The sequence below is a fragment of the Anopheles funestus genome, chromosome X, assembly GCF_943734845.2.
Source record: "Anopheles funestus chromosome X, idAnoFuneDA-416_04, whole genome shotgun sequence".
NCBI lineage: Eukaryota > Metazoa > Arthropoda > Insecta > Diptera > Culicidae > Anopheles > Anopheles funestus.
The window spans coordinates 19,187,479-19,212,574 of record NC_064597.1 but is presented as its reverse complement, the minus strand read 5'-3'; the positions used below and the strand labels follow the sequence as shown (position 1 = coordinate 19,212,574).

The following is a 25,096-nucleotide window of genomic DNA, read 5'->3' as shown; positions in this document are numbered from 1 at the left end:
AGATCACCAATCGACGCGTGGTGCGAATACGCATCGATTGGTACCTCGTGCGAGAAATTCGGAGGGAAAACACGCGAACAAGAGACAAAAACCGACACACGTGGTTTTGCGGCAAAATCTCAAACGGTGCGTGGCGGCTTCCGCAGCTGGTGTCTGGTGTCGCCGCGTGTGTTGCCGTCCATGTGCCCGATGTGGCGTTGTCGCCGCGTGTGAATTCGGTCAAAACAACACCAGATGTTAAATTCGGTGTAACACTTTGGCTAAAGTGCTGCCTGGAAGGCACTTTTTGTTACACCGAGTGTTTCTGTGTACGCAGTGTTGTGCGGTGAGAAACAGAAAAACGGACATTCCGGCCAAATCCGTGGGGCCAGGATTTGGGTTCTTGGTGTGCGACGCGGAATCGCGGGCCTGAAACATTTTCCGCGAAGCCGGAAAAACCTAGGAGTTTTTCGCGGATCAATTTTCCGGCGATAACTCCTACAGTTTCCACCTACCGGAGTGGAAAGCACATCAATCGACGCGTGGTGAAAAAACGCATCGATTGGTACATCGAACAAGAAAATCGGAGTGAAAATACGGGAATAAGAGACAAAAAACCGACATACGTGGTGGTACGGTAAACTCTGTACAGTGCGTAGCGGCTATTGCAGCCGGTGTTGTGTTGCGTGTTGCCGCGAGCGTTGTCGGGTCAAGGTGGGAGTGATCGCCGCGCGTGTGTGTGCCAACAAGAACAAAGAGCGGTGAAGTCGGGCGTTGGCGGGTTGCACACCGGCTAGGCGTCTAGGTCTGGCGACTTCAACGCTGGACAAGGCGTCAAACCGGGCAACCCGTAAACAGTAATGTCGGAGACCCATAGTGTTGGGTCATTGGATGCGGAGGCCACCGAATCCATAAACCCAAAAAAGAGGAAGATGTTATAGGCGCAAAAAAAAAACCCACTGTCCAATTTTTTTTTTGGGTCTTATCCGCACTTTATTTTCCGTCCGTTCTCTGCGACGGTTTCCACAAAAAGCCACTTGTTTCTTACTGTCATTTGACAGTTCGTCTTTTTCGCCAGGTTGGATCAACGCCCAACTGTCATTCGACGTTGCCCACTGTCCAGGCGCCTACAGCTCGTCCATCCTGACTACCTACCATTGCCCTCAATGGTACAATTCTTCTTGAGCTGGCTCATAAAGCCTCATGTTAAGGGGATCAAATATCCCCTCAAATCTTATTCCTGACACCTGATGGCCTTCGATGTCTCTGACTACGTATCTATTTCGATCCAACACTTTACTGATCTGATACGGTCCTTTAAACTTCGGTTGCAGCTTACTGCTCTCCCCTAACGCTTTTGGTCTTCTAATTACAACCAGGTCTCCTTTTTTATATCTCGTGTTTATCTTGCAACGCCTGTCGTAGACTTGTTTGTTATACTCCTGGTTTGCACGTATTGTCTCGGAGGCTTGTTCACGTAAATTCTCAAGATCTCGTTCTTCTTGTTCCTGGAGCTGTTCTAAGTATTCAGTGAGATCTCCATTGTACTCTCGCTTCTGTGCTACTCCAAATAAAAGTTTCGCAGGTGTATATCCTGAGGCTCTGTTAATAGAATTGTTCATTAGATATTCAGCCTCTGAAAGAACAACGTCCCATGGTTGACCTCTCTCCTCAACTAATTTAGATAGTAATGGAATTACCGTTCTATGATACCTCTCTATTTGTCCGTTCGCTTTTGGACATGCCGTAGCGTTTAAAATGTGTTGTATTCCATGGTCTTTCGTCATTTTTTCAAAACTCTCCGATGTAAAACATGTTCCTCTATCAGATACTAATATTCGCGGCCTAGAGTATGCTATAATATACGATTTTAAGTGCTTATTTACTTCTCTGGTTGATGTAGTTTTGGTAGCATACAGTTTAATGAACTTAGTGAACGCATCACAAATTGCAAATATGTACTTGTTACCGCTTTTCACTGTACCTATCGGACCTACATGATCTACGTGTACCATCTCAAACGGCTGCTGAGGCTTTTCAATGAGATTCATTTTACCATCATACTTGCGATCTTTAGGATTGTAATGTATACAAACTATACATGATTTTATATGTTCATTCAACTTCTCTTTCATATTTGGAAACCAGTATACTCTTGTGATCATTTCTCTAACCTTATCTCTTCCAAAGTGTCCCATTTCATTATGATATTTGTAAATGACTGAACTTTCCATATTCTCTGGAACATAAAGTAATGATACTTGACCTTGTTGTTTATAAAGTATTCGATCTCTGATTTCGTATCCATTTGAATCTCCATTGATCACGTTACCTATTATCTTTTGCACCATTTCATCTCTCAATTGATTGACATACATTGCTTTGTTGAACAGATTGTCTTCTGTTCTGTCCTCTTCATCTAATATGAAAACTCCGATTCTAGACAATGCATCGACATGGCCCATTCTATCTCCACTGCGATGTATAATGTTATAATCGTACTGTTCCAAAAACATTGACCATCTGGCTATCTTAGGACTCACATCTCGTTTATCCAATGTAACCTTTAACGAATTACAATCCGTTACAATAGTAAATTTTATACCGAACAAATACATTCTAAACCTTTGAATGCTATACACAACAGCTAACGTCTCGAGTTCAAAACTGTGTAATTTAGCTTCGACTGTTGTCGTCTTTCTACTAAAGAACATTACAGGATGAAATTGATTATCATCTGCTTGTTTTTGCATCAATATTCCTCCATATCCACTACTGGATGCATCTGTGTGTAATTGTGTTTCAGCTGTGTGAGAGTAAATGCATAAAACTGGTTTTTCTATCAAAACTTGCTTAAGTCTTTCTATAGCTTCTATGTGTTCTTTTTCCAAAATGAATTCAAATGTTCCTTTCAATAATTCGTATAATGGTGCTGCAATTCTGTTAAACCGATATATAAACTTACGAAAATAACTAACAAGGCCTACAAACCTTTGTAAACTATGTCGCGAAGTTGGTACTGGTATTCTTTTGATTGACTCTACATGTCTGTCTGATGGTTGTATTTGATTGTGGCTTATATCATATCCCAGATATTCTATTTTGGTTTTCAGGAACTGACATTTATCTACATTTAGTCTTATACAATTATCATTAAGTAAATTCAAAAGTTCTTTTAAGTTCTTTAAATGTTCAGGAATAGTTTCAGTTGCCACAAGTATATCATCTACAAATACAATTATCTTGCCATTTCTTATCATTGGGTCCAGTACTTTGCTGATAAATTTAACAAATATTGAAGGAGAATTGGCATACCCAAATGGAAGCCTATTAAATTCGTACTGACCATCTGCAGTTACAAATGATGTATACTTCTTTGAATTTTCAGAGAGCGCTACGTGATAAAATCCATTCTTCAGATCTAATGATGAAAAGTAATTCTTACCCTGCAGCTTCATAATCTGATCTTCTATGACTGGCATAGGGAAATGTACTCTTTCTACCAACTTATTCAATGGTTTGTAATTTACGCACATTCGGTAACTACCATTCTTCTTTCTAGTCAATACTACTCGACTTGTATAAGGAGAGTCGCTTTCTCGAATTATACCTTCTCTTTTCAGATCGCTTATCAACTGGTTTAATTCATCTTTTTCTGTGTAACTTAATCGTGCGGGGCTTGCTGTAAAATATTTATCTTCTTTAAGTTTTATCTCGCACGAGTATTTTACTTTAAGCTCTCTCGGTTTAATTCGCTCTTCATACTCTTTTTTGTACATCGTCTCTATTATATTCTTTTCATTACGCGTTATGTCTGTATCACCAACATCTAATTCAATTTCTATATTCGTTGTCAATATTTCATCGATATGGTCTACTAGTTCACCGAATTCCTGTTTTAACAAATTTGTACATTTGAGCTCTTCATATTTTGGATTTTCTTTTGTCATTCTATTGTGAACAATATTATTCATTCGTAGAAAATCACGACCCAGGATAATATCTGACCATATGGTTTTTTCCGGAACAATCAGGAAGCACGCCGAATATTCTCGTCCTTGCACGAAGAGTGTTGTTGCCCAGGAACCCAGCTTCTCGATCACGGATTGGTTAACGCCAACCACCTCCGTTTCTACATGTGCTGGTTGCCATTGTACATCTTTGGGTAAAATGGTCGCTGTTATTAAGGTCACTGCACTTCCCGAGTCAACCAAAGCATTCGCCATTATGTTCTTTTCACCCATTTTCACACTCACGCACGTTTTAGCTTCTTCGTTCGTCTCCAATGATTGTTCTTCGAATCGAAAATGTTCATCGTTTACCGTGGTAGCTGCGTTCACACTCGGCTTAAACGCATGTTGCGCTGGTGTTCTGCGTCGACAAACTTCAGAGCGATGTCCTACTCGATGACAATAGCTACACGTATCTGCTTGTCTCGGCTTTGGACACAACGTTGACTTGTGATCCTTTTCTCCGCAATTATAACAAACAATGTCTTTCTTTGCGGCTGTTTGTGTAGTAGTTTGATGCTCATTGTCTTTCTTCCCCGAAGTATATGCAGAAGTTTTGTACTCATCCTTCTTTTTCCGGAGGTTCATGTTGTTCTCACACCATTTTAGCTGGTCTAACAACTCATAAATATCGTGGTATTTCTTTGAAATAATGCTAGAGTAAACCGGATCGAACGATAGTCCTCGTATGATATAGGAAATAATAGCCAACTCGCTAACTTTCCAGGTAACTCCAATCGCATTCACCCGAAACACGTACTGTTCATATGTTTCGTCTTTTTCTTTTGTCACTCTCTGCAACTCCATATGTACTTCTGCTTCGTTGCGCTGATCAGGAAACGCCTTCCTTGCTGCTACACAGAATTCCGAGAACGTTTTGATTGTACTCCGAAACCCGTCGTACCATGCTTTTGCTGCTCCCTCCAGCCCACAACTCGCGTACAATAATTTTGAACGATCCTGCCACTCGCATAGCTGCGCATTACGCATTACGCTCGATGGTTTCTAGCCACAGATTCACTTTTGAACCTCGAAACTCCGGTATCAACGCACGCAATTCTTGTGGATGTAATAATCATTCATTTGCAATCATTACTTTCCTCTCTGTTACCATTGGATCCTCATAGCGTGCCGAGCTCAATTCCGGGCTACCTTGGCGACGGCTGACTGAGCGTTTCGGTGCCATTTTATTTTCACGTCGTCTTTATAATATCCACGCACGTGTTTTATCTATGCGCACTTTCCTCTTTGTCCCGTCTCACTTGTACACCACGGTTAGCTACGGTTCGTATGACGACAATCCACTTCGGAACGAATTTACACAATTCCGGACAATTGAGCTTTATCCCACTTCTGAAAAACTATAGGCGCAAAATAAAAAAACCCACTGTCCAATTTTTTTTTTGGGTCTTATCCGCACTTTATTTTCCGTCCGTTCTCTGCGACGGTTTCCACAAAAAGCCACTTGTTTCTTACTGTCATTTGACAGTTCGCCTTTTTCGCCAGGTTGGATCAACGCCCAACTGTCATTCGACGTTGCCCACTGTCCAGGCGCCTACAATGTCGAAGATGAATATGTCCCCGCGGGTGATGCTGACGTTGCTGGACTTGACGCCGTCCTCATCGGTTAGGAGCACGCCGGAAAGGGCTCCTACGCCAGCCCCGAGGAGTTTTCAGGAGATTCCGGGAGAACCGGAAACGGCAGCGCGTAAGCGTACTGCCCCCACACCGTCACCGAGGAGATCGGTCACCCAGGAGATGCCGGCCCCAGTCGCATTGTCGTCGGCGGCAGAATCCGGAAGCTCCAACCCGTGGCCACTCGTGGACGCGCCACAGAAACAGGCAAGCATGTATGTGCGTTTGGTGGAGCAGCTTGAAGAGCTTAACCGGCGGTTAGAGCGTAGCGAGAGGGAGAACGCGAGGCTCCGGGCTGAGCTCAACTTATACCGGACCGGTATTAACACGGTGGTGAGGCTGGAGGATTCAGCGACTGGAGTGCGCTTGGGAAACCAAGCCACGACCAAGTCAGGCCCCAGCAAAAAGACGCTGAGGCGTAAGGCCCAAAGGGATAGAGTCCTAGCGCGTCAGTCGCAAGGTCCTGCCCAGCAGCGATTGCTGGAATTGCAGGAGCACCTGCGGCGTGAAATAGCGGAGGAGCAGGTTACGACGAGGAACGGACAGGGACAGGGGGAACGGCACAAATCCCAGTCCCTGCAACGGGATTACGCCTTTCCTCCATTGGAGGTTAGGCAGCAGCAGCAGCGATCATACCGGGATATGGTCTCCGGATGGCAGGTGGTGGGACAGCGGTCAAAGGCCCAGCCTTCAGTCGCACCCCAGCAGCAGCGGCAGCGGCCGCAACATCCGGTCCCGACCCAGCGCCCCGTCCAGACGAACCAGAGATCCGCACGCCGACGACCAGATGCCATCTTGATTGTCCCGGCACCGGGGGTCTCCTTTGCGGAAATGTACCGGCCAATCCGGACGTGCCCGGCCTTAGAGGATGCCCAACAGTACATCCGCATCCGGAAGCGGACGCCGAAGGGCAATCTCCGGATGGAGCTGGCCCGGGACGCGGACTCCGCGGCGTTGTGCCGCCGCATCCAGGCCACACTGGGTGAGTTGGGGACCGTGAAGGTGCTGACGGAGAAGGCGGAGGTAGTGCTAAAGAATGTAGACAACCTCACCGAGGAAGATACAATAAGGGAGGCATTGAGGGAGGCACTCACCAAAGAGCCGGCGGTGGCCTCGCTCAAAATGTGGGAGAGGGCGGATGCCACAAAGAGAGCACGAGTGCGTCTTCCGCGGGTGGAGGCGGAGGTGATCCTAAGCAAAAACCATCTGCTTATCGATCACTCCTCCTGCCAATTGGAGAAGGCCCCCAGGTTGGAAGCGGCGAAGCTCCGCTGCTTCCGATGCTTGGAGAGGGGGCACATGGCGGCTGTATGCTCCGGGCTGGATCGCAGCAACTGCTGCATCCGCTGCGGAGTAACTGGACATCGAGCGGCCGCCTGCAGCAGTGAGGTAAGCTGCATTCGGTGTGGAGGGCCACACCGCATTGCAGCGCATGGCTGCAGAGGAGCTAACGTTCCCCCACGCCGATAAGCATGCCAGGGCCACCACCTACCTGGTCCTGCAAATCAACACCAACCGGAGCCGGAGCGCGCAGGACCTGGCCCTCCATACGATGCGAACGGAGCAGGTGGATATAATGGTGATCTGTGAGCTGTACTCAGCACCGGACAACAACGCGAACTGGGTGGTGGACCGCGACAGGCTGGTGGCCATTGTTGCGAGCAGTTGCTCCCACCCGGTTCAGCGCATCCGGAGCACGAGCTTTCCTGGCATCATGGCGGCAGACGTAGCGGGCGTCACCATCATAGCCTGCTACGCGTCGCCAACATCGGGGTTCCTCAATTCATCGAGATGATGCAGTGCATCGAGGTACTCGCCGCAGGACATTCCCGAGTGTTGGTTGCTGGCGACTTTAACGCTTGGAATGGCGCCTGGCCCAGCACGAGGACGAATACCAAGGGCGAGGAATTACTGCAGCTGGCGGAGGGGCTCGGGCTCAGCGTCCTGAAGCTGGGGAGGGAAGCCACCTTCCTTGGGAACGGCGTCGCTCGCCCGAGCATCGTCGATGTCGCCTTCGCCAGCTCGACCATCTGCAGAGAGGACCTCGTCGGGAACCCCGACAGGCAATGGAGGATGCCAGGACTGTACTCGTACAGTGACCACAGATACATCCGCTTCGAAGTGGGGGAACGGCCGGCGACCAACAGCCGGCAAACTCCGGGAAGGGAGGCAGCACCAGCGGCGAGAGCAGCGGGCAGACGCTGGCGGGCGAAAGAATTCAACAGGGAGCTGTCTGATATAGCGCTGCAGACAGCCAACTTTGTGGAGGAGGCCAGGGACCCTGAGGGCCTGACCCGAGCCCTGAGCCGGGCGTGCAGCGAGATTATGGCGGAGGTCTCCCCGTCAGTTGTCCACCAGTACGCTGGTTTACCAGTGTGGCCAACGGAGATTGGCCGGCTGCGGGAGGAATGCCGTCTGGCTTGGGATCGGCTCAGCAGGGTGCCAATCAGCGATCCGGAGCGCCGTCAAACAGCGTCCGCACAACACCAGGAGGCCCGCCAGCTGCTGAAAGCGGAGATCCGGGCCAGCAAGCGGAACCGGTACAACGAGTTCCTGGAACATCTGGAGGATGACGAGACGGGTAGGTGGCAGGGGGAGCTCCTGCGACGGCTCGGTGGAAGCCGTGTCGCACAAGAACGCGACCCGGCCGTCCTGCAGCGCACGGTGGATGCGCTCTGCCCGAACCCCCCTGTTACCTGGCCTGTCATCGAACCGGACGGCGTCAACATCAGGCCAGTCACGGAGCAGGAGTTGCTCGACATCGCGGCTGGCCTGAATCCTCGGAAGGCGCCGGGCCTGGATGGGTTGCCGAACGCTGCCCTTTCGGCAGCCATCCGCACGCATCCGGCGACGTTCGTGCGGCTGATCCAGGGCAGATGGATGCTGGCCGCTTCCCGCGGCAATGGAGGAAGGCGAAGCTGGTGCTGCTCCCCAAACCGGGGAAACCACCGGGCGAGCCGTCTTCGGTGAGACCGGTGATGCTGCTGGATACACCCGGGAAGGCGTACGGGCGAGTATTGCTGAACCGCCTGAACGACCATATCGAGATGCCGACAGAGCCGCTGCTCTCGGAACACCAATTCGGCTTTCGACGTGGTCGGTCAACACTTCAGGCGGTTGGGCTGGTGACGGAAGCCGCCAGATTGGCGATGAGTTTTAAACGGACGAACCGACGAGACAAGCGCTGCTTGCTCGTTGTCGCCCTGGACGTCCGCAACGCTTTTAATTCCGCCAACTGGCATGACATCGCACAGGCGCTGCAGGATAAAGGAATTCCCTCAGGACTGCGCAATATCCTGAAGGAGTACTTCTCGGACCGTGAGCTCACGTACGACAGCAGCTCCGGTCCGGTGACACGTCGAGTAACGGCAGGAGTTCCACAGGGGTCCATCCTGGGCCCCACCTTGTGGAATATATTGTACGACGGCGTGTTACGAGTGCAGCTGCCGGAAGGTGCATCCGTCATCGCCGATGACCTAGCAGTACTCGCTCAGGGGTGTACACCGGAGGAGGCGGCAGGTGTAGCGGAGGAGGCCGTAGCAGTGATCGCCGCTTGGATGGAGCAACATCGGTTGCAGCTGGCCCCGGAGAAGACCGAGATCGTCCTCATCTCGAGTCTGCGCCGGGGACATCCGGAAGTGCCCGTACTCATCGACGGTGTGGAAGTTCGCCCGAAGCCGGCGATACGCTACCTCGGGGTCATGCTTGATGACCACCTATCGTGGAAGCCACATGTGGAGAAAGCCACCGCCAAGGCACTCCGTGTGGTGAAGCTGGCCACCAGAGTGATGCACAATCACGCCGGACCGAGGATGGCTAAACGTCGGCTGCTAGCAGCAGTAGCGGACTCGGTGGTGAAGTACGCGGCACCCATCTGGGCGGAAGCGGTCAGGCTCCAGTAGTGTAGGAAGAAACTGCAGCAGCTGCAACGGCCTCTGGCGAAAGGTGTTGCCAGAACCTTCCGTACTGTGGCGTACGACACGGCAGTGGTGCTGGCGGGACTGATTCCGCTACACCTACAGGTGAAGGAGATAGCGCGGCGGTACGAAAGACACCAGTAGGCGCTACAGAGAGGCGTCCTCATCGATAAGGACGCCATCAAGAGGTTGGAGCGATCGGCAACCATCACGCAGTGGCAGACATCGTGGGACCAGGATGCCGCTCATCCGGAGGCGAGCAGGTTCAGACGATGGGCTCACCGCGTGCTACCGGACATCGCCGGCTGGGTAGGTAGGAAACATGGCGAGATGAATTTCTTCCTTAGCCAGGTGCTCTCCGGACATGGCTTTTTCCGGGAGTACCTGCACGCTATGGGATTCACCTCTGCCCCTACCTGCCCCTTCTGCGCCGACGACACCGTGGAGTCGGCAGAGCACGTGGTGTTCCACTGCCCGAGGTTCGCTGATGTACGCACACAGCTTCTGACGAACGCGGAAGGCGTTGTCATCACCCCGGAGGAGCTGGAGCGTGTCCTGCTGTCGAGCCCGGAGGCTTGGCAGAGTACGGCCAAGGCAGCAAAGCGGATCTGCAGCTTCCTGCAGCAACGGTGGCTGGAGCAGCAGGTTGCCGAAAACGCAGCAATCACTGGCGAGATAATATCCGCCAGTGAGCTGGCGGAACGCATTCGGCGGCAGGCCCGCAATGCTGCCAGAAACGCCGGCCAACGACGAAGACGCCGAGAACGACAGCAGCAGGTGGTACCAGCAGTCGACGAGGACGGAGGGCAACATCGTCCAGCTAGCAGGCAGCCGGAGAGCCATCTCCCCAATCGGCCCGTACGAGACCCGCCATCGGCCGAAGAACTGCTTCGTCGTCGGCAGAGGCGGAATCTTCGGCAACAAGAGTGATCAGTTTTGCCTTGACTGCTAACTGCTAACAGTTCCTTATGCCCTCAAGCGTCCACAGTTTCAACGATGTTAAACGGCATCTTTCGACATCCAAAGAAAATATTGTGATTGTGACTGATGTATGGAGGATATACAAATGCAACTCCAAGCAGAAATGAGTCATTTTTTCACATTTCATTTTGTTTTTTATAATTTTAATAATATAAATATTAATAATATTATAATCTTGCTTGAAAATTTAACTTGCATAAAAATTTTCTTTTACGTTTTGACGTTCAGACTGCTTAAGGGTCGGTTAAAAGTACGGCGAACTTTGAAGCTGTTTATCTACTGCAAAAGTCGTATTAGAGAAGCGATCTTTAGCGTGCTCAAATTAGCTGCTTAAGATAATTTGGCTATTTGGGCTGTAACGTATTCCTTGGAATCAGGTTATTTGTAGTACCGAGTGCGTGTATGTCATATGAAGCAATTTTGGGACGAGATTCGCTGAACTATTTTGGTGTGACAATGACAAGAGCTGGGCTAGAAATAAGCCCGTGTGATACAATAAATGAAGTTCTTTCGATCTTGCGCGAAAATGATGACGAAATCGATGTTTCCCCACGATTCGCAAAAGAAGAAAAAGAGTTGATTTCGGCTTATCAACCAAGTAAAGAAGTGAGATGTCGTGTGGCGACAAAAATCATTTTGCATGAAGCCATACCGGATGTAACACGGTGGAGATCCTAAGGGGCGGAAGAATCTGTCGAGGAAAGGCCGTGTGAAGTTGGGTGACGCGAGCGTGTGAGCGAGAGTGTGTGTGAGCGTGTGAGAGAGGATGAACGTGAGCGTGTGTGTGTGAGTTCAGCGCGATAAGGGGATATAAGCGGCGCGCGCGGCTGAACTAGGCCAGTTTGGATTCGGATGTTAAATGAATAAAGCGAAATTGGTCGTTAACTCTAAATTCCTTGTCAACTTTATACAGATTTTTTTAGAAAACCGTACATTTGCATTACATTGTAGTAATGCATTACATTACAGTATTACATTGTAATACCCAATCCCAAACTAAATCATTAGCTAATGGAGTTCCGCAAGGTGCTATCCTTTCCCCTACATTATTCCTAATCAGCATTGAATCTTTGTTCTCGTTCCTCCCACACAACATAAAACCATTAATTTACGCTGGCGATATTGTATTAATTTCTTCAACATCATCATCCAGCCAAACCAGGAAAAATCTGCAAATCTGCATGCAAAAACTCAGTAAATGGTGCAAAACCACAGGATTCCAAATAGCACCAGATTAAGATTAAGATGTAAGATGATTGATGATGATAGATGATGATTTCAGCGTTTAAACGATCGCGCGCTAGGTACATGAGGAATAGTTGTAGGTAGAGGGGTTAATGACAATGTATTTATTTATTTATGTATTATTTAGTATTTATCTGTTATTTATCTCATCTATTTAAGTTTTGGTTTAGTTTTAGTATTTATTCAAATAACAGTGGTAAACATGGCGCGGTCCGGTGGTGAAGAGACAGCGGCGCCGGTCTACATACGACGGGACCGAGGTTCAAATCCCATCTGGACCGTTCCGCCGTAGTGAGGGCTGACTACCCCACTACGCCGTATATTTAAACATAATAACTGACGAACACCCATTCGAAAATAGGAACTATACAATATATACAATCAAACATCTTAAAGATAGCTTCGTCCTTCTTGATCCGAGGCACGGGTGGAGGTGGGACCATCATCATCATCACCAGAAAAAAGCAAAATACTTCGTATTGGCAAACTGGCACATTCCAAAAATTTTAAGCTCATAACCATAGAAAAAAACGACTATCCCAAATGTAACAACAGCTAAAATTTTAGGAATTACCTTGGACTCTAAACTATCATTCACCGCACATTTTAAAAATATGAAATCATCTACCAAATCTTATATAAACGTGTAGGAATTCTAGGATCTTATAAAGTAAGAGCATCCCGAACTATAATGTTACGTTTAGTAAACTGCTGGCTTGTTCCAAAAATCTTATTTGGAATAGAACTTTTGAGTTTAGAACTGGACAGATTAGATAAAACAATCTCCCCTATATACCATGCGGCGATAAGATGCGCGACAGGTGCTTTTGTTACAAGCCCTTTAAAATCACTGATTTACGAAAGCGGCATGCTTCCATTTATACACGCAGTAACACTCCGATTGATAGGAACAGCGCTAAGAAGCTTAGAAAAAGACATGGAGTGTGCTTCTCTTGTAAAAAGGGCCAAAGAATTGTACAAAAACGTCACCAATTCTACCCTTCCCGCCATCATCAGCCTTTCTCGCGCGTCTGATCGCCCTTGGTTTAGAAATCCACCCAATATTATTGAATTATTTTTAAACTTAATAGACTAAACAGCAAACAAACTTACCTAACCACTGTAGAACATATAAACCAAAAATTTTCCAAGCACCGTAAAATATACAACGACGGCTCTATCTGTGCAAACTTAGCAGGATGTGGCATATACTCCGCGAACAGAAAATGTGCTATCAAGCTCCCAGACCACACATCTATATTTTCAACTGAGGCGATTGGAATACAAATAGCAGCAGAAGAAAACTATAACTCGGAAATACCTAATGCTATATTCACATATAGTGCCAGCGTACTGACCGCAATAGAACAAGGACACTTAAAATATCCACCCATACAGACAATAGACATAATCCCTCATATCAACAACATAACTTTTTGCTGGATTCCGAGCCATATTGGAATCACTGGTAACGAAATAGCAGATTCACTTGCTAATCCCGTGCCTACATGCTTAACAATTGTCACGTTTGCGAACGCGACAATCGTAGCACAGTTTTCCCAAAAAATTTGGCGACTTTCGGCGCGACTTCAAGGTTGTTTAAGTTTTCTCGTGCAAGGTTTGTTTATGTTTTCAATCTGACCGGTAGCGGAAAATTAATTTCGTATGAAATTTAATTAATTTAAATAATGAAAATTATAATAAGTAGTAAATTTATTGTTTTGATGAAGTCGATGAGAAAGGCAAGTTTTTTAAGCCCCGTGACGATGTTTCAAAACAAAGAACCATCAAGAAAGCTCGTCGTCGGATGCTGCTGACTCCTGTTATACAAACAACGGATGCTGCTAACAGTACGGCAGATTTGTCCGTTTTGTTTTCTTGTGTGTTTGGCGCTGGAAAATCTTGTCATGATTTTTCCGGTAGCCAGAAGAAATTGTAGCAAGATAAATAGGTGAACGAAGATGTTTTTACCCACCGCGTCATACGCCGGGCAAAATACAATCCGGATCGAATATTAGAAGTCGGATAGCACCAATTAGAAGCAGCTTCGAGTAGCATAAAGCTAAAAATCTTCGAATACGGGTTGTGATGGCAAAGGAACTTACAGTTCCGTAAACATTCAATAAATAGGGGTGAAAAGGCTTTTTGCGCTCTCTCCATTTTCAAAGCGAACAAACAACTGGCTGGTAATTATTAACTGCGACAAAACAAACTTATCCGAAATTAAATCCGCGAAAGAACATTGGTGCCGTGACCAGGATTTTTACAACCTAAATACTCGCGATTTTTTCGATAAGTGAACGTAATCCACGCGCGCGCATTTCGGCAGTAGCTCGCATTTCATCACACTACACTCGAGTACGCACTTTTCGCACCTTTTACCAAAATGCCTGCTCAAACAATTTTGGCTTTAAGAAGGACGATTTTGCTCGCTACTTTGGTGCGACACGAACAGTTTTTGCGGGAATTTGATCCCGAGCGAGACTCCAATGCCGTGGAAATTCGACTTGATAAAGTCCAGCAGTTGGTAAAGGATTTGGAGAATATTCAACAACAGCTGGAAGATGCATCAACCACTGTTGAAGAATCCGATCATAACGACGCGTTGAGGCAGGATTTCGAGCCACGCTTAATATATCTGGAAGGCGAATTGAAGGCGAAAATGAGGGAAATTTCGCGCAATGAAGCCGCGCAGCAAAGGACAGGCAACAGCTCCTTAAAGGGGATAAAATTGCCCACCATCACACTCCCGGAATTCAATGGCGATTACATGCAGTGGTTGACCTTTAGGGACACTTTCGAGTGTCTCATACACGACAACACAGATTTGCCCGCCATACAAAAGTTTCATTACTTGCGCGCAGCGTTGAAGGGTGAAGCGGCGCAAGTAATCGAGGCAATTACAATCAGTGCGGCAAATTAAGAGCAAGCTTGGAAAATGATCACTGCAAGATATTCCAATGAATATTTGCTAAAAAAGCGTCATCTGCAGGCCATGTTTAGCATGAAGCCGATCAAGCACGAAGGTGCGTTGACCCTGCATCAGCTGGTTGACGAATTTGAACGCCACAAAAATACGCTCCACCACTTGGGTGAAGATACTGACGCTTGGAGTAGTATCTTGGAGCATTTGTTATGCACCAAGCTGCCAACAATCACGCTATGTGACTGGGAAGAGCACGCTTCCAATGACGAAAATCCGAGTTACGAGAGACTTGTAATTTTCTTACAACGTCGAATGAGAGTACTCGAAACGTTGTTAGTAAACAAACCAGATACGTCACTCTCTGAGCAGACCACACACACACGACGTCAAAATTTCCCGCGCGCGACGAGCTTTGCGACCGCCGATAGAGAACCTCACAGTTGCCCTGTATGCAATATGCCTCACGCCGTTATGAGATGCCAGCGATTCCTTGCTATGGATCCTGCACAACGATACCGATCAGCTTTAGACACACGAATTTGCCTAAACTGCTTGCGGTACAATCACCGAGCGCGTGATTGCTCCTCGCAATACAAGTGTCGACACTGCAATTTAGCGCACCACACACTATTACACTCACAACACTTTTCACACGGCACATTTCCCACTGCGCCCACCATGCCAGCTGCGCGAAATGCTTCCATAAATCACAAAACTAACGATCACTTGGCGAACACACAAGCAGACTACGTAGCAGCACACGCGAGCAAGCAAACATACGATCACGTTTTTCTCCAAACTGCCATAGTTCGGATAGTTGACGCGCACGGTATCGTTCATCCTGCGCGAGCACTTTTAGATAGTGGCTCTCAGCCTGATCTTATGAGCCGCCGGCTTGCTCATAGGTTAGCGCTTAAGTACGATGCGACTAACATTGCCCTTATCGGGGCGGGGAATTCGTCCACACCAGTGACAAAATCGGTGCGTGCCAACGTTTCATCACGAACGAGTCCGTATGAGTTGAGCGCTGATTTTTTGATCGTGGAAAACTTGATAGGGAATTTGCCAGCACATGACGTGCACGCGAATGATAGGCAAATACCCTCGAATCTCATGCTTGCTGACCCCCAGTATCATAAGTCGGCACCGCTCGATCTCATCCTCGGTGCCCGGCATTACCATGAATTCTTTCAAAGCGGGGCACAACATAAAATCTCGTCAGGACTTCCTGTCCTCATCGAAAGTGTGTTCGGATGGGTCGTGAGCGGCTCAGCATCGTCCTTGAATCCTGCTGACGGAACCACTAATGCAGCTTCCATCGTTTGTATGAGCACTCTAGAGGAATCGCTCGAACGATTCTGGAATGTGGAAGAGTTGCAGGTTAGAGATTGCTACTCACCTGAAGAACAACTATGCGAAACAGTTTTTAAGGAAACCACCCAACGTGACAAATCGGGTCGGTATATCGTACGTTTACCTCGGCAGCCTGACTTTAATGTAAAGCTCGGTCAGTCCAAGGCAACAGCATTGAGACGCTTCGAGTTGCTGGAAAGGAGGCTGGAACGCGATCTACAACTAAAGGCGGACTATCACCAATTTATGAAGGAGTATTTGGAGCTCGGCTATATGTCACCGATAAATGTAACTAGAGAAGAGGAACAGGCCTACTACTTACCGCATCATCCCGTTTTTAAAGCATCCAGCTCAACAACGAAAGTGAGAGTAGTGTTCGACGGATCTGCAAAAATGAATTCGGGTTATTCATTGAACGAAATATTATGCACTGGTCCTATAGTACAAGACGATCTGCTGGACATAATCTTACGATTCCGTGCATACAAGGTTGCGCTTGTGGGTGACATAGCGAAAATGTATCGACAAATCTTGTTGCATCCTGATGATCGTCGATTGGTTTGAATCTTTTTCCGTTTTTCGCCACAAGCCCCGTAGCAGATTTTCGAACTCAACACCGTCACATACGGACTTTCGCCGTCATCGTTCTTAGCTTCGTGGACCTTGCTTCAGCTCGCAGATGATGAAGGTGCACACTATTCGAATGCACAAGCTGCCCTGAAACGAAACTTTTATGTAGATTATTTCATTGGTGGTGCCAACACGGTAGAAGATACTTTCCGTCTTCGTCAGGAGCTATCGGATCTACTTGCGAAAGGTGGATTCGAGTTACGCAAGTGGACATCGAATCATCTAGGCGTTCTCAGCGGTTTAAGTACTGATCAAATCGGCACCCAGTCATCGTTGCAGTTCATTCCCAATGAAACGGTGAAAACACTCGGCATCTCCTGGAAACCAGAATCTGATGAGCTGTGCTTTGATTCGAACGTTTGTGTTGAATCAACATCCTCAACGAAGCGATCCATACTGTCATGCATTGCGAAGATGTATGACCCGCTTGGACTGATTGCACCTGTATTGGTCCGTGCAAAGCTACTGATGCAAGAATTATGGCTGCTGAAATCCGGCTGGGATGATCCCGTTCCCGAGCAGATCTACAACAAATGGACAACGATTAGTGATGAATGGCAATCTTTATCTACGTATAAAACTAATCGTCATGTTCTTTTACCTAATTCACAAGTAGAACTCCACACGTTCACCGACGCCTCCGAAGCAGCTTACGGAGCCTGTATCTACGCGCGTTGCAAGAACGCGGAAGGAGAAATACGGATCAGCTTACTGGCGTCGAAGTCCCGAGTAGCACCTCTTAAACGCGTCACACTGCCGAGACTCGAACTCAACGCAGCTGTTTTGGGCGCCCATCTCGAGCACCGGGTCCAGAAGGCGATGCAGATCGATAGCGTCGAGTCCTTCTTCTGGTCTGATTCAACTGTAAGGCTGAAATGGATAGCATCTCCACCCAATACATGGAAAACATTCGTGGCGAACCGTGTCGCTGAAGTGCAGCGCTATTCTCATCCGCGACAATGGCGACACGTTCCTGGTTTCAGCAACCCTGCCGATTTGGTCTCTAGCGGCATGTCGGCAGCGAATTTTCTTAAGAGTTGACAGTGGCACTACGGTCCGGATTGGCTAGCTCTTCCTTTATCGTCATGGCCCTGCTCAAATCTTGATTCCATCGACGGAGTGGATCTCGAAATCCGTCAGGTGAGTGCAAGTATCGCTTCCATCTCGACTCTGCAATGGTTCGATATTTCGTCATCGTTTTCTAGATTGGTGCGTATAATTGAGTATTGCGTACGTTTTGCGCGTAATCCTCAACAGAAGGCGCGCACACAACCCCAGATAACCACACTACGACCACAATGTCTGTTTTGGTTCGCTGCATTTTTATTTGCTCTACAGTACGACTTTGTGGTCTTAATAGAGGATTGGTTCGAAATCACGCTATTTTATACCAAAGAGTTGTGGGTGCTCTTGGGGGAAGGGCAGGAAGAGGAGCATAAAATTTGGAATGTTTCAGGAAATTTTTCATCGGGTTTCATGATCGTTTGAAACTTTCAACATTCGTTCATCTGTCAATGCAATACATCGAAGGCGTCTTCTTTGCTTCGTTTTAATGTACTCCATTCTTATTCATCTGCTTGATGCGATGCGCTACAGTGTTTTATTTTTGATTTTGTGTAGCGTTAAAGGGTAGTTTTTGTACTTTAAATGTAAATTTTACACAGAAAAGTACTCATAGTGCATGAAAGAAGTGAAGTACTGTTAAACAACACTACCAGGCGATGGATTTTTCATTCAGAAAATGCAGCGTCCTTTGACAGCGCCGTCATCGTTTGGCGCAGTAGTGATGGTTGGTATGTTTATTATAATCAATTGATTAAAAAAACCTTTTATCTATATAATCTATTCTTTCCATACAATAGAATCAACCCATTTTGTGCAGATATGAGGATCAATGTTCCGGATAGTGAACAGTGTCAATGAACCAAGTCGTCTTCAAAGCAATTGTGCGTGTATTTACCCGTGTGTGTGCGTTTACTTTTAAGTTACATTATTTTTGTAAACATTGAACGAATGAAATAAAGAAATTAAAATGAATTTCAAAAGCTTTAGTTCCGAAATATTTCATGAAAAATTTCAAAATGACGAAAGAAAAGCTTTCCTACCACAAACGAAATATTTCATTATTATGGTGCATTTGATATAATTATGGCCCGTTTTATGTCATCCACGAAGTCTTAATATTATTGCTGTAAGTGATGCTTTAAGACCGATATCAGACCGTCTTATATAGGTCTTCGAACGGTCGGATATCGGTTTTTGGCTATCTGGGAACCATCTTCACACACATAAGTGAAATATTTTAACTCTCGGATTGTACGACTGTCACACGTCTGACAGCCGTTACCGGCAGCCATATTGCATATAAAAGTAACAGAAGGGTGCCAATTGAAATATTTCACCGCGTATTTAAAAAAAGTCGGTAGTGAATTGAAACATTTCGTGAGTGATAAAAAGCGACGGACAAGCGTGAAAGGTGCTCCTGAATTGGCCGTTGGCGACATATTGTGATCGTAGTAAAGACATAGCGACTTGATTTGCAGCAGTGCAACACGGTTGCATCGACAACGTTAATTTTGGATTATCAGCTGTGGCTGGTGGCCCACTAGGACAACCGGCAGAAATTTTCTATAGCGGTTCCGGTGTCGTTGGGAAACGTGTCTCGCTGCAGGATATTATCGCTGGAGCGCAATATGGCGGAGAGATCGCTGCGATCCCGGTCATCGTCCTTGGATCGCAGCTCGGGAGCAATCCCGAAGAATCCGAGGGTCGTTGCCTCACGGATCGACACGGGACGTTCATCGCTTGGAAAGTCCAGCGAGGTGTAGGAGAAGGCCGAACTGAAAATGCGAAACAATGCTGGCGGAGATCCATGCACTAGTGAAGCACCAACGCGAGGACTACCAAATGGAGCGACAGCAGCGGCAGCGACAGCAACAACAGTTGCAGCCTCGATCCGGCCAATAACCTATCGCCCCACTGCATAACGAGGTGGCTGAGACGATGAGCGGGATGGTCTCCATAGAAGAGCCACCTCTGCTCCAGCTTTGCTGAAGTGGTCCGACGCAAAAACCGTGGCCCGAATAGGGGCAAGCCTCGCGGCCCACAGCAGTCGCAGCGACAGGAGGTTGCTGTTTCTAACCACCGACAACGGCAACAGCAGCAGAAACGTCAGCTGCCTCTATCGACAGACCATTAGCAACGCAACGAGCAGCTGTGACATGACCGTCGTCGTCCGGCCCGTTCGCGGCACGACTAGATCATATTCGAGCCACACAGCGGGGAGACGTATAAGACGCTGTTCGAAAAGATTCGGCTCAACCAGTCCTTGCAAGAAGAGAACAAGGGCGTTCGTCAAGGATACCGCACCACTCGCGATTTTCTTCGGCTAGCTCTCAACAAGGATGCCGACGCCGCAATTTTGCTGGAGCGATTCCAGGCGGCGCTGGGCGACCTGGGCACAAGACGTATCGTCACTGAAATGGCGGATATGCTCGTCACGAAGGAGGAGGTGCAAAGCGGTCTATGCCTAGCTCTGGAACGGTCGGTGGTGGCTGTCACTATTTCCATCTGGGAGCGCCGAGACGGAACAAAGCGGGCCCGAGTTCGGCTGCCTCACAAGGACGCCATTTTGCTCAAGGGCAAACGGAGCGTGGTGGGCTACTCCATCTGCCCGGTATTTGGCGCGCCGAAGCAGCCGCGGAATGCCATTCGCTGTTTCCAGTGCCCTCGGTATCGTTGCTGCAGACGTCGGCGGTGTAACGATTGTGAGCGGGTATACTTCTCCGCAGATGGGTGTTCCGGAGTTCCGCACCGTTATGGAGCAAATCGATATGATCGTCCGTGGATGCAGCCGGGTCCTTCTGGCAGGCGATTTAAACGCCAAGCACAAGGACTTGGGAAGCAGCATGACATGCCCGAAGGGCTTGGAGCTTCTCCAGCTGGCGGATAGCCTCGGGCTAGAGCTACTGAACGATTCATAGTGCCTGCACAAGTTCAGAGGAAATTCGAGGGACCCTACACTGTTCCCACCCAGTCGACCGGACCTCACGTTCGCCAGCACCGCCATCAGCCGCCTTGATTTGCGCGGCAACAGGGAAAGAGGCTGGCGAGTGCCTGATAGAATCACATTCAGTGACCACCGATATGTTCGATACGAGGTTGGTGAGAATCCGCCTCCACCGAGGGAGCAGCTAACGAGGCGGGGACAGCGACCGGTTCGAGTAAACAATGCCGGTAAGCACTGGAGGACCGGCCAGTTTGACTCCCAGCTTTTCGAGTCAGCGCTGGCAGTGACTGGGTTCGTCCATAGAGTCACCAACGCCGATAGCTTGGTCGAGGCAATGACCAGCGCATGCGACGAGTCCATGTCACGAGTCTTCCCAGTGCAGGACCACACCGGTCGCCCAGCGTACTGGTGGACTCCGGCGATCCAGTCGATAATCGACAAACAAGGATGAGGCGTTCGATCGGATTCTGCTGGCGATCGGTGAAGACGAATTCGGACATTTCTTCCGCAGGGCTTTTCGTTGGCTGCAGGGTGTTAGGACAGCCCAGGAACGTGACCCAGCAGTGCTGCGACGCAGGCGAAGGGAGTCCCGACTCAGTTGTGTCTCATACTGCGGGATTACTTCGCCGACAAGGAGCTCACGCACGATACGGCGGAACGGCCGGTAACACGCCGAGTCTCGGCGGGCGTTCCACAGGGGTCCATTCTGAGCCCGACCCTGTGGAATATTATGTACGACGGCGTGCTGTCCGTAGAGCTCCCAGAGGGCGCCTCCATCGTGGGATTCGCCAATGATCTGGCTGTTTTGGCACCGGGTGTGATATCGCAGCATGCAGCGGCTTTGGCTGAGGAGGCCGTGGTGGCGGTGAACGAATGGCTGCAGCGACATCATCTTTCGCTGGCTCCTCAAAAGACGGAAATCGTAATGATCTCCAGTTAACGAAAGGGATACTTAAATGTCCCAGTGAACATCGGGGGGGTGGACGTGCGTTCCAAGCGGCAGATTCGATACCTGGGCATACCATACCTGCATGACCATATGTCATGGCGCCCGCACGTCGAGTGGTGGACAAGGCCCTCCGTGTTGTGCGCGCATTGCGGAACACAGTACGCAACCATAGTGGCCCCCAGGTGAAGAAGCGGAAGTTGGTCGCTGTGGTGGCCGCATCCATAATTCATTATGGCGCACCCATCTGGGCAGAAGCTACGGATCGACAGTGGTGCAGACGAATTTTGAATCGCGTACAGCACCCCCTGGCACAGGGCATTGTGAGCGCCTTCCACTCTACCAGCTGCGAGGCAGCTGCAGTTTTATCCGGGGAACTGCCGTACCGTCTCCTGATTGGTGAGGACGCCCGCTGTTATCGCCGACAGCAAGAAGATCCGGAGGCCAGTAAAGCAGTTGCCCGCCGCGAAGAGCACGAAGAATCGCTCCGACAGTGGCAACAACAGTGGGGCGATGCGGCTGCATCGTCGACGACGAGTCGCTACATTCGCTGGACCCACGGCATGATACCAGACGTGCGCCTGTGGAGGGGACGGAGGCATGGCGAGATGGATTTTTTCCTCTCTCAGGCACTCAGTGGACACGCTTTCGGCCACGAGTTTCTCAATGTGTGCGAATTTGCTCCGTCCCCGGATTGTCCCAGGTGTGCCGGGTCGGTGGAATCGGTGGCCCACGTATTGTTCGTGTGTCCACGCTTTGCTGACGTTCGGGCGAAGTTGCTGCAGCGTGGGACGGACGACGACGTTGATGCAGACAACCTCGGCAGGCGACTGCTCGAGAGTGCGGAGACGTGGAGCCGCGTGCAGCAGGCATCGAAGCGGATAATCTCCGTTCTGCAGGAAGACTGGCGGGAGGAATCGCGTGCTCTGGCAGCCTCCAGAACCACGCAGGCCGGTCCTTCGCAAGACCCGACCATGGACTCGACGGAAGCAGAGCAGATACTGCAGCGAAGGCGTGAGGCGCGCAATCGAGGCGCTCGTAGTTGGCGACAGCTTCGCAGAATGGAGCGGCTCGGCGTCGTCCAGTTAGCGCCGGCACTGCTGGCATGCACTACGGCTAGTGACACGGTACAGCGGTCAGAAGAGGTTGCAGTAGAGGAGGCAGGTTCTTCAGTGCCAACGATTCTCCAGCAGAGCAGAGGCTTGCTTCCCTCGCTGACCACCACAGACGCGCGGGGATTGTGGCAGAACCTCAATCAGTGACGGTACAGCGAGAGAGTTCGAGCCGGGACATTGGCTCCTCTACCGGGGGGAAGACGGCGCCGTAGAAGGCAACCGTCTTCAGCTGCTGAGGTGGAGCAACAGAGGCAGCGACGCCGAGAGAACGAGAGGGCGCATAGGCTGCGCCACAGGCAGGCTCGCGACATGGAGGTCGGAGCCCAGCCTCCCCCATGGAATGAGCTGTCTGGCTCGGGATCACCTGAACGTAGGCCGGCTCTGAGTACAGCTTAAGAGGCGGCGGTTGCGGAAGAGGCGACATCAGGGCGCTAGACAAAAGGGATTGAAAAGAAAGAAACCGGCACGGAAATGAAAGAAGGCTAATGGCATACGATATATTAGTGTTTAAGATAGATACAAACGACGAAACTCTTCAAGTTTCTCAAGTTATAAATTTATTATGTGCGATGTAGGTGAAACAGGAAGCTAGTCGGACGGTGGTTGCATTCAAACAACCACATTGTCCAAATTGTCCAAATTGTCCAACATATGAAGCATTTGCCCTGCGAAAAATTTTTTTAAAACCATTTAACAATTGAATTATCCACGCAGGGTTTTTAAATATCGCTTGTCACGTGCTAGAAGAGTAGTGGAAAATCCGTTCGGTATTTTAGCTAGCAGGTTTAGAATATTTCATTCCACTATTTTGCTCAAGGACGTCGATAATATTAAATTGCTAATTTTAACTTGTTGCTATCTGCATAACTTTCTTGCACAAACTTTAGACTCCTATAGTTTGGGCGATTATACAGTATTGGACAAAACATAAACAACCAACCAAGTACACGAATTAAATTTATCTGGAAATATTTTCATTTGGACATTTTAAAATGAAATGCATATAGACATTCAAGTTAAACATAGTTTAAGTATATCGTGTGGAAAAGAAAGGGAAATCAAACGAAAAAAAAATTAAACCATCAAATAACAAAAATGCAACAGTTTTCTTCTGGACAAAACAAATGCAACTTCATATGCCAGTCACCAACTTCTCCTCCATTTTCAATATTTCGTTGCGAATCCTTTATTTTCGATTACAGCCTTGCACCTTTTAGGCATGGACTCAATCAGGTTATCAATAATGTTTTGTGGAATCGCTGCCCAAGCCTTTTTGATTTCCTCAAACAGTTGATCCTTATTTCGCACACGATCACGATCGTTTGGTTAACGATCTCCCACAGGTTCTCAATCGGGTTGAGATCAGGAGATTGCGGTGGCCACTCCAATACCGAGATGTCGTTATCCTTAAACCACTGCTTAACCACTTTGGCAGTGTGTTTAGGATCATTATCTTGTTGAAAGATCCAATTTATTGGCATATTTTGCTCAGCATATGGTAGCATCACGTCTTTCAGGATGTTATTGTACATAAAACGATCCATAATTCCATCAATTTGGTGAATCGGACCTAATCCGTTTGCAGAAAAACATCCCCACACCATAACATTGCCTCCGCCATGCTTGATGGTTTTTTTACAGTATCGCGAATCCAACCGTTTTCCAGCTGGGCGACGTACTCGGTTTATTCCATCACTTCCGATGATGTTGAACTTCGATTCATCGCTGAACACTATGGTACGCCATTCTTGAATACTCCAGGTTAAGTGAGATTGAGCAAACATAAGCCGTTTCTTTTGATTCTTTAGCGAAATCAAAGGCTTCTTCGCAGGACGCCGAGAAAATAGTCCGGCTTCAACGGCACGTCGTCTGATTGTTCGGTCCGACACTTGTAGCTGCAATTCTTTTTGTATTTTGAAGGATGACTTGAATGGGTCTTTCTTAATGCTTCTGGCAATCATCGAGTCATCTCTGGAAGTTGTGGAACGTGGTCTTCCACCACGGTGATCTGCGGAAAACATTCCTGTACAGCGAAATTTGGAGCACAGTCTTGATATGGTCGATTTATTTATGCGGTATTTGTCACAAATTAGCTTTTGCGACATTCCGCCCACGTAATCATCGATTATTTTCTTTCTAAGTTCCAATCCTAGGCTGTCCCGAGCCATTTTTGAACTTGCTGTTACGAATATGAATATGGTTGAAGTTTTTGCAGTTTTTTTAATGCAATTTGTACAAAACATACCTTGACGTTGCCGTTTCATGTTGAAAACGAATGTTATGCAATAAACCGATTTTTTGAGCGTATTTATGAACACCCTGACAGCACACAACAATAGAAACCGCAAGG

At 48.3% G+C, this 25,096-nt stretch overlaps 1 protein-coding gene and 1 pseudogene across 7 annotated transcripts in view; one reads left to right on the top strand and one right to left on the bottom strand.

Annotated features, from left to right (window-relative positions):
• The window catches only part of LOC125769083 (uncharacterized), a 447,410-nt gene that overhangs the window by 346,030 nt on the left and 76,284 nt on the right, over positions 1-25,096 (bottom strand). The window lies entirely within an intron of this gene.
• LOC125764440 (uncharacterized) lies at positions 20,381-23,142 on the top strand (annotated as a pseudogene).